This window comes from Python bivittatus, unplaced genomic scaffold (genome assembly GCF_059951505.1).
Source record: "Python bivittatus isolate LINGU-HERP-01145 unplaced genomic scaffold, Pbiv_v1 ctg000700_np1212, whole genome shotgun sequence".
NCBI lineage: Eukaryota > Metazoa > Chordata > Lepidosauria > Squamata > Pythonidae > Python > Python bivittatus.
Genome location: NW_028277098.1, coordinates 74,576,438 through 74,589,667, shown reverse-complemented (window position 1 = coordinate 74,589,667; position 13,230 = coordinate 74,576,438). Strand labels below are relative to the sequence as shown.

Sequence of the window (13,230 nt, the reverse complement as noted above, 5' to 3'; positions counted from 1 at the left end):
TACAACGTAGAATATCTTTTATAAAACAAATAAAGGAGAAACTTTATCATGTCAGATTAAGACATGTTTGGTCTGAGAAGCCAGTATAGAGTGCTGTAGTGTGTTGAACTCATGGCTGGTGGCTCTGCTTTTTGTCTTTGGACTGATCCTTCAGTGACTCGTTCTAGCAGCTCTAGGTGAAACATAGCTAATCCCTGGTATTAGGTTTGTCTTTGGCCTCAAAATGGAACTCTTGGTTATTGAACATTCACTTGGACCTCTTCTACAAGTCCTACTTGCCCACTCCTACCTCTAAGGATCATGCATGGCTTCCAGAAATAACTTCCCTTCTTGATCCAGCCATCCAAAGGGGGTGAGTGGGGGAGAGAGTACAAAAACTCAGAGGCAGCCATTCCTCTTTCTTCACCCAATGGCATTAGCTTTTTGCAGTTAAGGAATGGGGGCTGGGGAGTGGGGAAGCAAGCAAACCACTGTTGAGAAAGACATTTGAAGTAGGGTCATCCAAGTTAAAAGGTCCTGAAGGAAGATTCCAGTTGAGAAAGAGAAGAAAGATTTGTCGACTGAAAATAGTTTCTTTGTGCAAAGTTTGGATTTTAAAGTAAGAAAATTACAGTTCACCCAGCAACATTTGGCAAGGATATTAAGTCATCCAAATTTCTAAGTGTCCAGAATCAAATTTTTTGGTTTTATTTGTACTTTTCCTCTCAGGTTATAGATGGGACTTGTTTTATTTGAGCCCGTATTATATGAACGGATCTCTTGCAGTCTACATACTGGTTATCCCCTGGACTTCCTCCCCCTCTTCCACTTTGGACGGGAGCTTGTGGCATCATATTGAAACAGGGGCTTCTGGGATTTGTTCTTCAAAGATAAATGTCTTGGGATAAGTATTCACTAATTTTCTGGGTAATCCCTAAGATTTCTTTTTGAAAAATGCAGGTGTACCATATTTGCATAGCTGTGATCTGTGTACTTGATCTTCATGAGTAGAGTATCCAACAGCTCAATTTAAATTGAGAGAGAGGGGGAAAAACGGCTGCCACTCTTAACAGCAATACATTTTCAGTTACTAATAACAATGGTTGCCATGGCAACAGCCAGTCCAGCATGAATGTAAGGATTTGCTTTCAGGTCAGTGCTGTATTAGTCAGCAGCCTTTCACAACCTCCTTTCTCTCCAGTAGCGGAGGCTTCTGTCCAATTTACTTGCTACTGCACTTACCATACATCAAGCATTGCTGGAAATTAATTACAATAATGCAAAACTGTCTCAATTTTGCTCTTTATATAATTATTTCGAAAGGCATTTAAATTTTCAAAACGAGCCTTTTGTATCATCTTCTTCACTTTATTGCAAAAATATGCCCCCCAGGGTAATCCCAGATAGGAAGAATGCAATCTAAATTATGCAAATAGGTCATAAACTTCCCAGAGATGAAGAGTTACCAGAGATGTTGAAAACAAAAACAATACCTGTAACACTTGAGCTTCATTCTAAAGTGCTTTGGAGCCCCACATTCTTCAAACCCAAAATCTTCCCATGTGCCTGTGCTGAAACTCTCAGCAGTCCTTAAAGAAATGTTTACAGGACTAAATGGGATTGCTTGGGAACGATCGTAAGACCTGATTCCTCCAGGACTATTCTGGTAGCAGCTAAGTAAAATAATCAGAAATGGGAGGGCAGGTAATCAAAATAACTGTTTGTGGGTTTTACTTTCATTGTGAGCTGCCCAGAGTCACCCGCTGGGGGAGATGGGCGGCATACAAATTTAATCAATCAATCAATCAATCAATCAATCAATCACATTTTTCACATTGCAGTGGGCTGATGCCCAGAATGAAATCCAGTATTCAGCTCAGAAACTTCTATCAGGTCCAGGGCCCTGCATGATTGTCACCAAGACTGTACCAATCTACCCTGATTCCTGCCTGGGTAACAGCACTGATTTCTCTGGTGAACCTCTGATAGTCAGCAGATGTAGGAGAAGGACAGAAAGAGGGAAGGTTTTGTCGTTGTTGTTTCGTTGTTATTCCAATTTGCATATGATTGACATAGTATTTTGAGCAAAACAAATAGATGGCTAAAAGAAATGAGAGGGCTTCGTTGTGCCATCTCTCCCTCAACTGCACCTGGGCAGAGTTGGGCAGAATGTGGTTTTTAACTTGTTTCCATGCTAAACAATTTTAATCTGCAGGCAGAGGTATGATATGATATGACCCAAAGACCCAAATGAAGATCGATCAGAAATAAAAAAAGGAAAGAATCGGGATTTGGAGAAGGTAGAGGATAGGACTTTACTGAATAAGACATGTAGCAGGCATTATATGATGTAGTAAATGTAATAATGTAGTATTTGCCTAAATAAGAGCAGTTCAAAAGAAGGAAAAATCCACTAAACCTCCTATCATGGTTGAGGCTTATATACACATCAATCACATTTCCTACAGGCCTACAAAATTTACCTGGGAACAGTAAGAAATATTATCCAAATTGGCTTGTTGTTAGTTTGAAAGAGTGTGCAATCTGTACATTGTTTAAATATACACTGCAAGTGATAAAGCATATACTGAGGATATATCTATATCTAGTTCAGTCATTTTGCTAAAAGGGCCTTGGCAGTTCCTACACTAAACTACAAGTCCCAGGAGTCTTTGTGAGAAACTGCAATAGTCACAATTTGCATTAGTAGGACCAGAAAGTACTTTTTTCTACATTTATCAACCACATACCTTAGAATCAGAGAACTGAAAGGAGACATTTAAAGCATTGAATCCAACCATACCCTGGTAATTGGTTCTACTGTCAGACTGCTCTTATTCTTAGAAAGATTTTCCTAAATTCAACTTAAACCCATTGTTCAGTGTCCTGTACTCTAGGATGACAGAGAATAGATCTTGATTTTCTTTTGTGTTTCATCCTTTCAGGTATCAGAAGAGCCCTAACATAAATATTCCCAATTCCTTTGATCTTTCTTCATAAAATTTACAGTCTTCCTCTTTGCTTATTGCTGAGCCTGTTCCAGTTTCTCCAAATTCTTCTTAGAGTAAGAATTTGGGACCTAATAATCAGTTTTCTTTTACCAATGCATAATAATGTGGAACTGTTAGTTCCCAGGAATAGAAATGTAGGCTTCTGCTGGTGCAGCCTAAAATTGCATTTTAATCAAACACTATTCTAAGATCTTTTCCCTATGTACTATTACCAAGCCATTTTATACTATCCTCCTGTGGCATATGGCTTTTACTGGTATGGCTGCTGTTTTGCTGGTGTGAATCAGCAAAAGGAGAGAGAAAAAGAGGAGCAGAAGCTCAATTCTAGCCTTGAATGGCAGGTGTTCTGTCACAAGGACTGATGAGCTGACCTGGCTGCTAGCCAGGACAGTTCTGGGGAGACATAAACAGCATTCCCATTGGCCCAGCCTTATATATAGGTGTTGGGGACTAGAGCCCTGGCATGGGGAGGGGGGACCCACCTCCACAGTTGCTGGGGACATGCTGCCTGTCTAATGCAAAATTGGAGAGGGAGAAAGAAGGAAAAGAGAAAAAATAGGGGGAGAAATGAGGAGAGGAAACAAGAACTACAAGTACACCTGCCTACAAAGACTGTTGTAGAAGGCAGAGGTTGGAGAGAAAAGGTGAAAAGTAAGATTGCATGAGTATATGGAGCAGTTGGCAGTTCCAGGTTGGAGAGGAAGAAAAAAAGTCAATAGGTGGTTTCCCTGGAGGAAGAGAAGCGAAGTCCCAGAGAGACGGCATCTTCACCCAAGACCTAAGACGAGACGGAGGGACACCACTGGCTACAGATAGAGGGTTGGAGCCATTGGCAAAGCCCTGGTCTCTGGGCAGAAGACTCCCAAGAGGTTCTTCCACCAATGGAGGAAATGCAGGTGAGGATCAGCTGAGTGGATCCAAGGATAGGAGACAAGCAGCACTGAGCACACTCATTCGTTAATCCAGCATATTCCTTCCTTGTACAGGTAAACCTTGGCTCATAGGTTCAGCGACCATTCAAAATTATGGTGGCGCTGAAAAAATGGACTTACAACGGTTCCTTGAGGTTCCAGCCATTGCAGCATCCCTGTGGTCACATGATCATGATCCAAATACTCGGGTGCCCGGCTTGCAACTCTGATGTCACAAGGAGCCACGGTCACATGATTGCCATTTGTGACCTTCCCTGCCAGCTTTCCACAAGCAAACTCAATGGGGAAGCCTGCAGAGAAGGTTGCAAGTTGCTCCGGTAAGTCACTTCTGCTTTTTCTCCCATCTGCAGTACCCCACCCACCTACACATGGCCTGCACCAGCCCCCCTGACCCTCCCCCAGCATCCCGCAGCAAGCCCCACCCCCTGCAACTCCCTCCCCCCACATTCCTTACCTGGGACTCCTGCTGCTTTTCACTTAATGACCCCAGTTATTACAATGGCAACTAGGACTGCCCAAGGTTGCCATCACTAAGAGATGCAGTCACATGATGTCACACCTTACAACCGCATCGTTTAGTGACAGTAATCCCAGTCCCAAATTGCCATTGTAATCTGAGGACTACCCGTACTCTCTGTTGATAATCCCAGAAATGGGGGAGGGAGATGGACTGAAGGGGGAGGAAGTTAAGCATTTGAGGGGGGAGTTAGAGAGGAATAGTCTGTGGTACAGTCATTTAAGAAGAAACCCAACACTGGGTAGAAGCCAGAATCTTCTTGTAAATCCCTACTGTAAATAGTTCTGCTGTATATAGTAAAGAAACATAAAAGCCTCCACTGTCTTGGTTTCTCTGTGCCAATTATCATCCTTGGAAACCTAAGTACACCTCCAGTTCTAAAAGAACCCAGTCACACTGTGACACTCCCATTCGATACCCATTGTGTATTTCATTTCTGTTTCCCAAGTATAAAATTTTGCATTTGTTTCTGTAAAATTTCATTCTGTTATTTTCAGACTGCTTCTTTAATCTATCAAGACAGTTTTGAATTTGGAATTGGCTTACTCTTTTCCATGATAGAAGGGATTCTCTGTCTCCCAAGCTGTAAAAGAAACACAACCCTGTCTGTCTGGGCCACTGTTTTTACTGTACTTTTTCTTACAACTGCATAGATTTAATGCATTGTATAGTTAAGAGTGTTAATCCCTAAAATTCAATAATTTCATCTTCAGAGAAAGGTTAGGGTTAATGATGCAGATAGAAGCTCATTTACTGTTAAAGAGAGTGAATTTATTCTGCAGTCATTAGTACTGGCATCATTTTGTAAATCTACCTCATTATCTTCTCCATTCACTCTATGATAACTCAAGAGGTAGGATTTATTTCATATCTCTCCATTTTATGCACTACATTTTTTTAAAAAAATAATTACATAGCATGATACATTATGAAAAAAGGAGAAGCAAATATTGATAAAAATGTTCCAGGTTTAATTGCATCACAAGTTGTACTCATTCAAATGGGATTGGGAGGGGGGGGGCAAAGCTTAGATAACAGTAATTGTCTTCTGACTTCAGATATCCACAGTTTAGCATCCTTGTCACTGATCCATTCTGAACAGATCACTTCAGAGACATACATCATTACTGCACATTTCAGGACACAGCATATACAGCATGCCAATACTGTAATTAGAATACATATAATTATAATGTACCGTCATTAACTCTAATTATACTGCTGCAGAATAGTTCTGTTATATTACTCTTATTAATACTTACATGCTTAAAATAAGAATGAAAGCTATATGTTCTTGTTGCACTCTATTAGATCAGCCAACATTACCCCCCCCTTTTTTTTTGCTACTAGGAAAAAAACAGAAAGAAAAAAAGAACAATCTAGTAGAGAGATGGCTATGGGCAGACTTATTCAGTATACCAGGATATTTCAGTGGTTCAAGCCTTATCCACATATGCTTCAATTTACTGAACACATGTCAGAACAGAATAACTAAAAATTAGAATAAATATAAAAAGTAGAAAATTTTTAGACACACAATCCCTTTTTCAATGGCAGTATGTGTGTGGGTGTGCGCACGCATGTTATGTATTAGAGTTACTTTTATGCTGCCTTAATATGACCAACTCTAAGTGGCTTACAAACATCACTGACTGAGTGAGGGCATATGCTGGATCTGGTTTTTTGTTTCAAAACAACTAATTTTTGACCTAAAGGTGGAGGACCCTAGCATCAGTCTATCAACATGGTAAGATCATTATCATTTTTAGACTACCCCTACCATCAACCTTTGTAAGGGGGATGGACCTATTAAACCTGTCTGTCTGGAATACTGCTGGCAGAAGCTGAGGAGCAACAATGACCAGCTATGAGCACATGCCCATCTTCAGCCCTACACCATGTCAGTAGGACAGTGAAACATTCGCTGTGGAATGCAGACCAGCAGATCTGTTTAGAACAACCATTCCCTTTTGGATTCTGGGACATCAGATCATCCTGTTGGACTATGCTGGCAGTTTGCTAAGTATTTTGAAGGTAACATTGATCATATCCACCTTGTGTTGGTAACAACTGGTGAGACCATCTGGGACACTTTGGATCCTGTGACACCTGAGGAAGCTGACAGAAAGCTCTGGATCCCTAGACCCCAACCTGACAAACAGGATCTTGCATCTGTGGAGCAGCATCTCTGAATGCCATCAGAGACTCTCAGATAACTGAGTATGTTCTTGGTGTTGTTGGGGAAGGAGAGGTTGAAAGGTTCAGCCTTGAGTTTAGCCCTGTCATCCATTTTATTTTAACACCTACATGAAACCACTGGGAGAGATCATTTATGAGTTAGGGGTTAGGTTAACATCAATATGCTGATGATAGCTAACTTTGCATTTCAATCCAGGCCAAATAGGAAATGCAGTGAAAATCCTGATCTGGTGCCTGGAAGTTGTGAGAGACTGGATGGGTGAAACAGGTCATGGCTGAATCCCAAATGCTGCTGCTGGCTCAGAAACCTTCTGGTACCATGGATATTCCATCTATAGCTCTTGATGAGGTAGTACATGCCTTGAAGTTGCTGGTATATAAACTGGGGGTTCTCCTGGAATCATGAATACTTCTGAAAGAGCAGATGAAAGCTGTAGCCAGGAGAGCCTTTGGCTATTCTCAGCAGATCTGTCAACTGTTCATTGTCCTGGACCAGGAGGCACTGGAGATAGTGACTTTTACTCTTGTCATGTCTCAGCTACTTTATGTGGGGTTTAACTTTATGTGGGGTTGCTTTTGCAAATTACTTGGAATCTGCAGCTGGCACAGAACATGGTAGCCTGCTGATGACCAGCATTAATCAGTTTAGCAGAATAATTCTTGTTTTGCAGAAGCTGCATTGGTTGCCATTGTGGCTTCAACCTTCAGGATCATCTTCTTCAGGTAGAATCTGCCTCTACTATGTGGTTTAGCAGGGAGAGGATGCTCCGACTATCTACCCTAAAAGAGACCAGCAGAATTATGAGCAGCTTTCTCTCTCAGGAAGTTTTCCCCCTTGATGTTTTTTCATAAAATGGTGAAGATAATCCTCTTTCAGAGGGCATTCAGATGGGAAAATCATATTTTATTAGATTTCATTAACAGTATTCAGTGGTTTTAATTGCTTACTGCTTTTATGAGTATGTTGTAGATTTCTAAATTTCATTTACTGTAAGCCACGTAGAGTTGTGAGAGTAGGAGGAATACAAATGATTATAAATAAGTAAACAAATAAGTCAAAATCTAAACTGGAACTCTTCCTTTCTGAATTAAAGTACTTCCATATACTGTAGCACCATCTAAAAACCTCCAACCCCTTATGATAGTGCTCCTAACTGAGTTTCTTAACTCTCTTCTTCTGTCTACTGACAACATCCAATTAATTTGTATCATGCTATGGCAGAAACCTGTCCATTCCATACACCATAAGCTCAGTCTTCCAATTTAGGCCCAGCTCTGCCTTTCACCCTAATTTCATTCTTACTGCTCCTGCTTTTCCCTCTTTATCTTTTCTTGTCCCCCAACCTTCCCCAGAAATGTATAACTACATCCCTTCTTTAATGCAATCACTAACTGGAGTCTTTTTGCATATAGTGCCCTTTTATTACCCCCACACTGAAGAATGCATTAAAAAGCAGCCAAGTATGAAAACAGAGCTGTTAGTGTATTGCTAGTTTCCAGATCTCCAGGATTTGTGCTTTTCTGAGATTTAATGACTGAAGACACTATTGTGTCTATTCCTAGACCTTCCATCATATTAAAGTATCTATATAAAAGTCGATTTCCAACATCCTGGGACACCCCAGAATTACCAAGAAAGAAATCCAAGGACAGATTAAATAGAAGTTTGAGTCTATTATAGATTCAAGAGAATGCAGTGATCTTTGCATAAACAGCCACGGTGCACTGTTTTTCTGTAATACAAAATCCCTTACACACTCTGTTATAATCTATTTCCCAGATTTTAAAGACAAATTTATTTTTTAAGGGGAAGTTGAAAAAAGAGATGTATTCTTGAAACTCAGTATAAGACTTCTTTATCCCAGCTTCATAAATAATATATTAGTTTTCTATCTTCTAGAGAACCAAACCCAGATTCATTACTAAAATCTAAAATGCTTGTGCATCATTTCCTATTCTGGATTCCTTACTTGAATAAAATGCAATTTTAGCAACAGCAGATCATGCTAACCATGTGGACTTTTATTCTTTAGCAGTATTGCACAATATTGTTATGGGCTGAGGGATTAGTCAACATGGCTACACAGAATCCTTTCCAATTTTGTAAATCTTAACAATGCTCTCAGGGTCTGACAAAGGGTACTTGATAGCTTCTGTTAATGTGTGCTTCAATAGAAACTGAGATAGCTAAGAAGGCATAAGTCAGTGGTGGCTGGGGCCCACAGAAGCTGATGGGGTGAAGAGTAGGTCAGAATCAGAAGAGACAAAGCAGAAGTACTATTGTAGAACAGCTGAAAAGCAATATTTGAGACACATTTTTTTGCCTCCCCAGCAAGATAGAGCACAGAAAAAACAACCTGAGACAATTTTCCCTGAATATATTAATAAGTTCACTTTAAAGTTCTCTGGCAGTTAATAGCCTATCATGTATTGGATATTAAAGAATGCATCATTCCAAAGTAATTTAATATGTACCCATGACCAGAAGATAAGAAGAAAATCTGCTTTAGGTACTTTTTGATATATTTATTTTCTGTTTTACCTCTGCAATCTTCAAAGTTCCTCCTTCATTTTGCTTTCTGTGTCCTCATTCTAGCTCCAGTTCTGTTGGTGAGAGCAAGGAGTTCACAAACGAAGGAAGGAATGCTGAAGGATGAAGGAGCAAACCCTGTTAACCATTGAGTGTGTAGAATGATCGGTAAGGAAATGCTGCACACAGAGCTACTTAAAAAGTTCTTACACTGATAAGAATTTATTAATTGCAGTGTCCAAGTTTAGGATTGTTAACTAAAATGTCCAAACTGACAGTAATGATTGTATCCCACCTTCTGTAAGAGCATTTGTAGATTTGCAAAAGAAAAAAAAAACTTCATTTGCTGCCCTGTGCAGCTGTTGAATATTGATGTGCCTCAGTGGGTATGTATCATTAACAAACTGTGTACAGTTTGCTATGGCAGTTAATTAAACCTGTGAAATGGTCTGGAATACTTTTGGAAGGGAAGGTATAACAAAAAGAAACATAATAACTGTGGTTTTTAATGTGGAGTTAACTCCTGACCTCACCCCTTATGTGTCCACTTACCGTTTTCTTTTTTGGACTTTCCAGCTCCCTTGTTCCATCAAAGTGCACTGATACCTGTTTAAGGGCAGTTTTTAAGGGGCAAAATGCATAATCATTTGGAAGAGGTTTGGTATTAGCAGTATGACTTGCCCATTTTGGTATAATGTACAGCCGTGTAGTGCTCCAGCCACACAACTCCAGATTTGCCATTTCTTCTGAAACATATGAACTCTGGTGTGGTTGGTTTGGAATTTTGCACATGTACAACAGAAGCCTCTAAGTTCAGATAAGTGAGGAAAGCATAACACTACAGTGTCATTGAGGCAGAAATATCAATAGCAATCCTTTTTTATTAGTAAGAGCCACTCTTTTATCTCTAAAGTAGCTTTTCTGAAGTTGAGATTGAAACCAGGAATGAAGTGCTTTGCAAAACCTCCTCCATCTACACTGAAATGAAAGCTACAGTCTAATGCATGCTTTGGACCACAGTTGCAGTGTGTGTCAGACCCAGTGGATAGGTTCATACGTACAGTATATTGTGAATTGTTGGGTTTTCGCTTAGCTTGTATGAAACCAGTCATTATGATTTTCTAACACAGCTTGTCATTTAGCACTTCATATGAAGCAAGGCAATTGAAAATCTCTCAATAAACTGTGATTAAGCAAACCATGGATTAATGTTGATGGAACCCAACTACTGGGACTTGCTTCCAGGTAATACTCATTGCTTTCTACTGCATGCTGATATATGCGTAACACAAGTGAACGTAGGTTCTTCTTCTCTTTACTCTCATCTTCATCTTCTTCCATCTCTTCCATTGCTTTGATTACAAATATTAGACCAGTCTTCTTTTTATTATTCTGTAAATCCATTCATAGGTTATATAATTTATATATATATTGATTTTAACTTCTTTGTAAACCACCCAGAGTCATCGTTTAACGAGATGGGTGGTGACAAATTTGATATATAAATAAAAAATAAATATACACAAATAAATAAAATTTGCTATAACTATTTCTTCTATGTAAGATTTATATTTAGGTAATATTTTCATTAGATGCTTGGGCAAAGTTCTCTGTAATCCAAAATATTATTGAAAGAGCTCCTCACACTTGGAGCAGTCTCTAACCATGCAAAAATTAGATGCCAATGGAGTCTCTCTCTTGTTCTCAGACTGATGCGCTGATTATAAATTTAATGTGACATGGAGGCATACGCAACCCTACATAAATATACACTTTTTTTGCACTCAGCTCCTTATTTTGGGGGGTGTTATTCTTACACTGAAATTCTATCGATCTTTCTTAAGAGTAAATGGCATTAAAATCAGTGGGGCTTAAATCTGAATAGGTATGTATAAGATTGCCAGGTTCTCTAGAGCTTCTACCATATTACTCACAAAGGCAGTGATTGATTTCATTTCTTCCCAATGTGTAGGTTTGCATAGAGCAGATTCTCATAGGAAACCCTTAAGTCCCCAAGGTTTTCCTACTAAGGAGGGAAAGCAGGGCCTGGGCAAAGAGGAGGAGATGCTTCCATGTCCTGGACTGATGCAGCACTTCTCTTCTTGGTCTGCATGGAAGTACACAAGATAGCAGACAGCCTCTCAGCTACATCCCTGAACCCTGACAAGAATATACTCAATTAACTAAACTGCAAGTGATTGTTCTTATGGAGAGGGTCTATGAAAACGTAATTACCCCATGGATTAATTCTGATCCTAATTCTGAGCCACTGTCTCCATACACTGTATGCCATGATATAAACTTTTCTGGCAATGTGCAGGCAAGCAGATGTTTGGAGACTAAATCTAGTCAGCAACATCTGAGACACAGTATATTGAGTTTGTATTTGGGCTCTTGTCTCTTGCATGGCCATCTGTGTGTGATGAATGTTCACATGTTCTATCATGGTGATTCAATATGTATATTAAAAAAAAAAAAATCCCCTCTCACCCCTGTGGGTGGCATGTATCTTCCTGAATCTCGGGTCCTCTACCAGAGGCCTGGGAGTTTGAGGGTCCTGCGCAGTATCTTAGCTGTTCCTAGCACTGCACTCTTCTGGAGAGAGAGCTCTGATGTTGTTCCTGGGATCTGTTGGAGCCACTCTCCCAGTTTAGGAGTCACAGCCCAAGAGCTCTTATCACCACTGGGACCACTTTGGCCTTTACTTTCCACCTCCTCTCTAGTTTCTTCTTCAGGCCCTGATACTTTTCCTTCTTACTGATGTTGTCACTTGCCACCACTATATCTATCACCACCCCTGTCTTCTGGTCCTTGTCTATTACCATGATGTCTGGTTGAGTGGCCAGTACCTGCCTATCCGTCTAGATCTGGAAATCCCACAGGATCTTAGTCCTGTTATTTTTCACAAGAATCCCCCATCTGGACTTGGGAGGGTCTAGCCCATACACTGTGTAGATGTTCCTATAAACAATGCCAGCTACTTGATTGTGCCATTCAGTGTATGCTGTTCCTGCCTGCATCTTACACCCTGCCACTATGCGTTGGACTGTCCCTGAGGCATCTCCGCACAATCTGCACCTTGGGTCCTGTCTAGTGTGGTAGACCCCTGCTTCTATGGATCTTGTGCTTAGTGCCTCTTCTTGTGCTGCTATGATCAGTGCCTCAGTGCTGTCTTTTAGTCCGGCCCTTTCCAGCCACTGGTAGGATTTCCCATTGTCAGCCACCTCAGCTATCTGTTGATGGTACATCCCATGCAGGGTCTTGTCTTGCCATGGCACTTCCTCTGCTTGAACTTCCTTCCATGTCTGCTCCTATCTCAGGCATTCTCTCAGCAGCTCATCTTTGGGTGCCATCTTACTGATATACTCCTGGGTGCTCTGAGTTTCATCCAGGATAGTGGTTTTGACACTCACCAGACCTTACCCACCCTCTTTCCAGCTGGTGTACAGTCTTTGGGTGTTGGATTTGAGGTGGAAACCTCCATACATTGTGAGGAGCTTCTGGGTCTTCACATCAGCAGCCTCCATGTCCTCCTTTGGCCAGCTCACTTTACCAGAAGGGTATTTGATGACTGGTAGGGCGTACATGAAATTATAGATAGATAGATAGATAGATAGATAGATAGATAGATAGATAGATAGATAGATAATAAGATATATTTACATCTTTATACTTTATTTCTTTTTCCAAAACTGTATTAACAAATCTATGACTATTCAACCAAAACAGGATCACAACAGAGCAAACCCAAATCATATGTATAAGCATCCCCTCTATCGTTTTACTTTTCCAGCGTAAAAGAAGTTGACAACCAATCTTTCTGAAATATTTTCTGGGGTATCCAATAAGCTTTACGAAATCTTTTGCTGAATTAACCTCAGCCTAAGATAATAGGAAACTTTCTAAATATGCTTTAAGAATTTTAATAACTGATTTGCCAACCGTTCCAAAATTTTTGCCTGGGATTAGTACAGAGATACAAATTTGGTGTGTCTGGCCTGGTAACTTGTGAGTAGTGGGAGAATGCAGGTACTTCAAGTATCTTTGTAAAATAAGCAGGAG

General features: G+C 40.2%; 1 long non-coding RNA gene across 1 annotated transcript in view; it reads left to right on the top strand.

Annotated features, from left to right (window-relative positions):
• LOC148214253 (uncharacterized) overlaps positions 1 to 13,230 on the top strand; it is a 133,586-nt gene that overhangs the window by 99,077 nt on the left and 21,279 nt on the right. Inside the window, exons 6-10 of the long non-coding RNA XR_015798576.1 lie at positions 709 to 3,886; positions 3,977 to 4,239; positions 5,790 to 6,987; positions 9,235 to 9,336; positions 10,299 to 10,413. This is a non-coding gene — a long non-coding RNA (uncharacterized LOC148214253). The remainder of the gene's footprint in view (positions 1 to 708; positions 3,887 to 3,976; positions 4,240 to 5,789; positions 6,988 to 9,234; positions 9,337 to 10,298; positions 10,414 to 13,230) is intronic.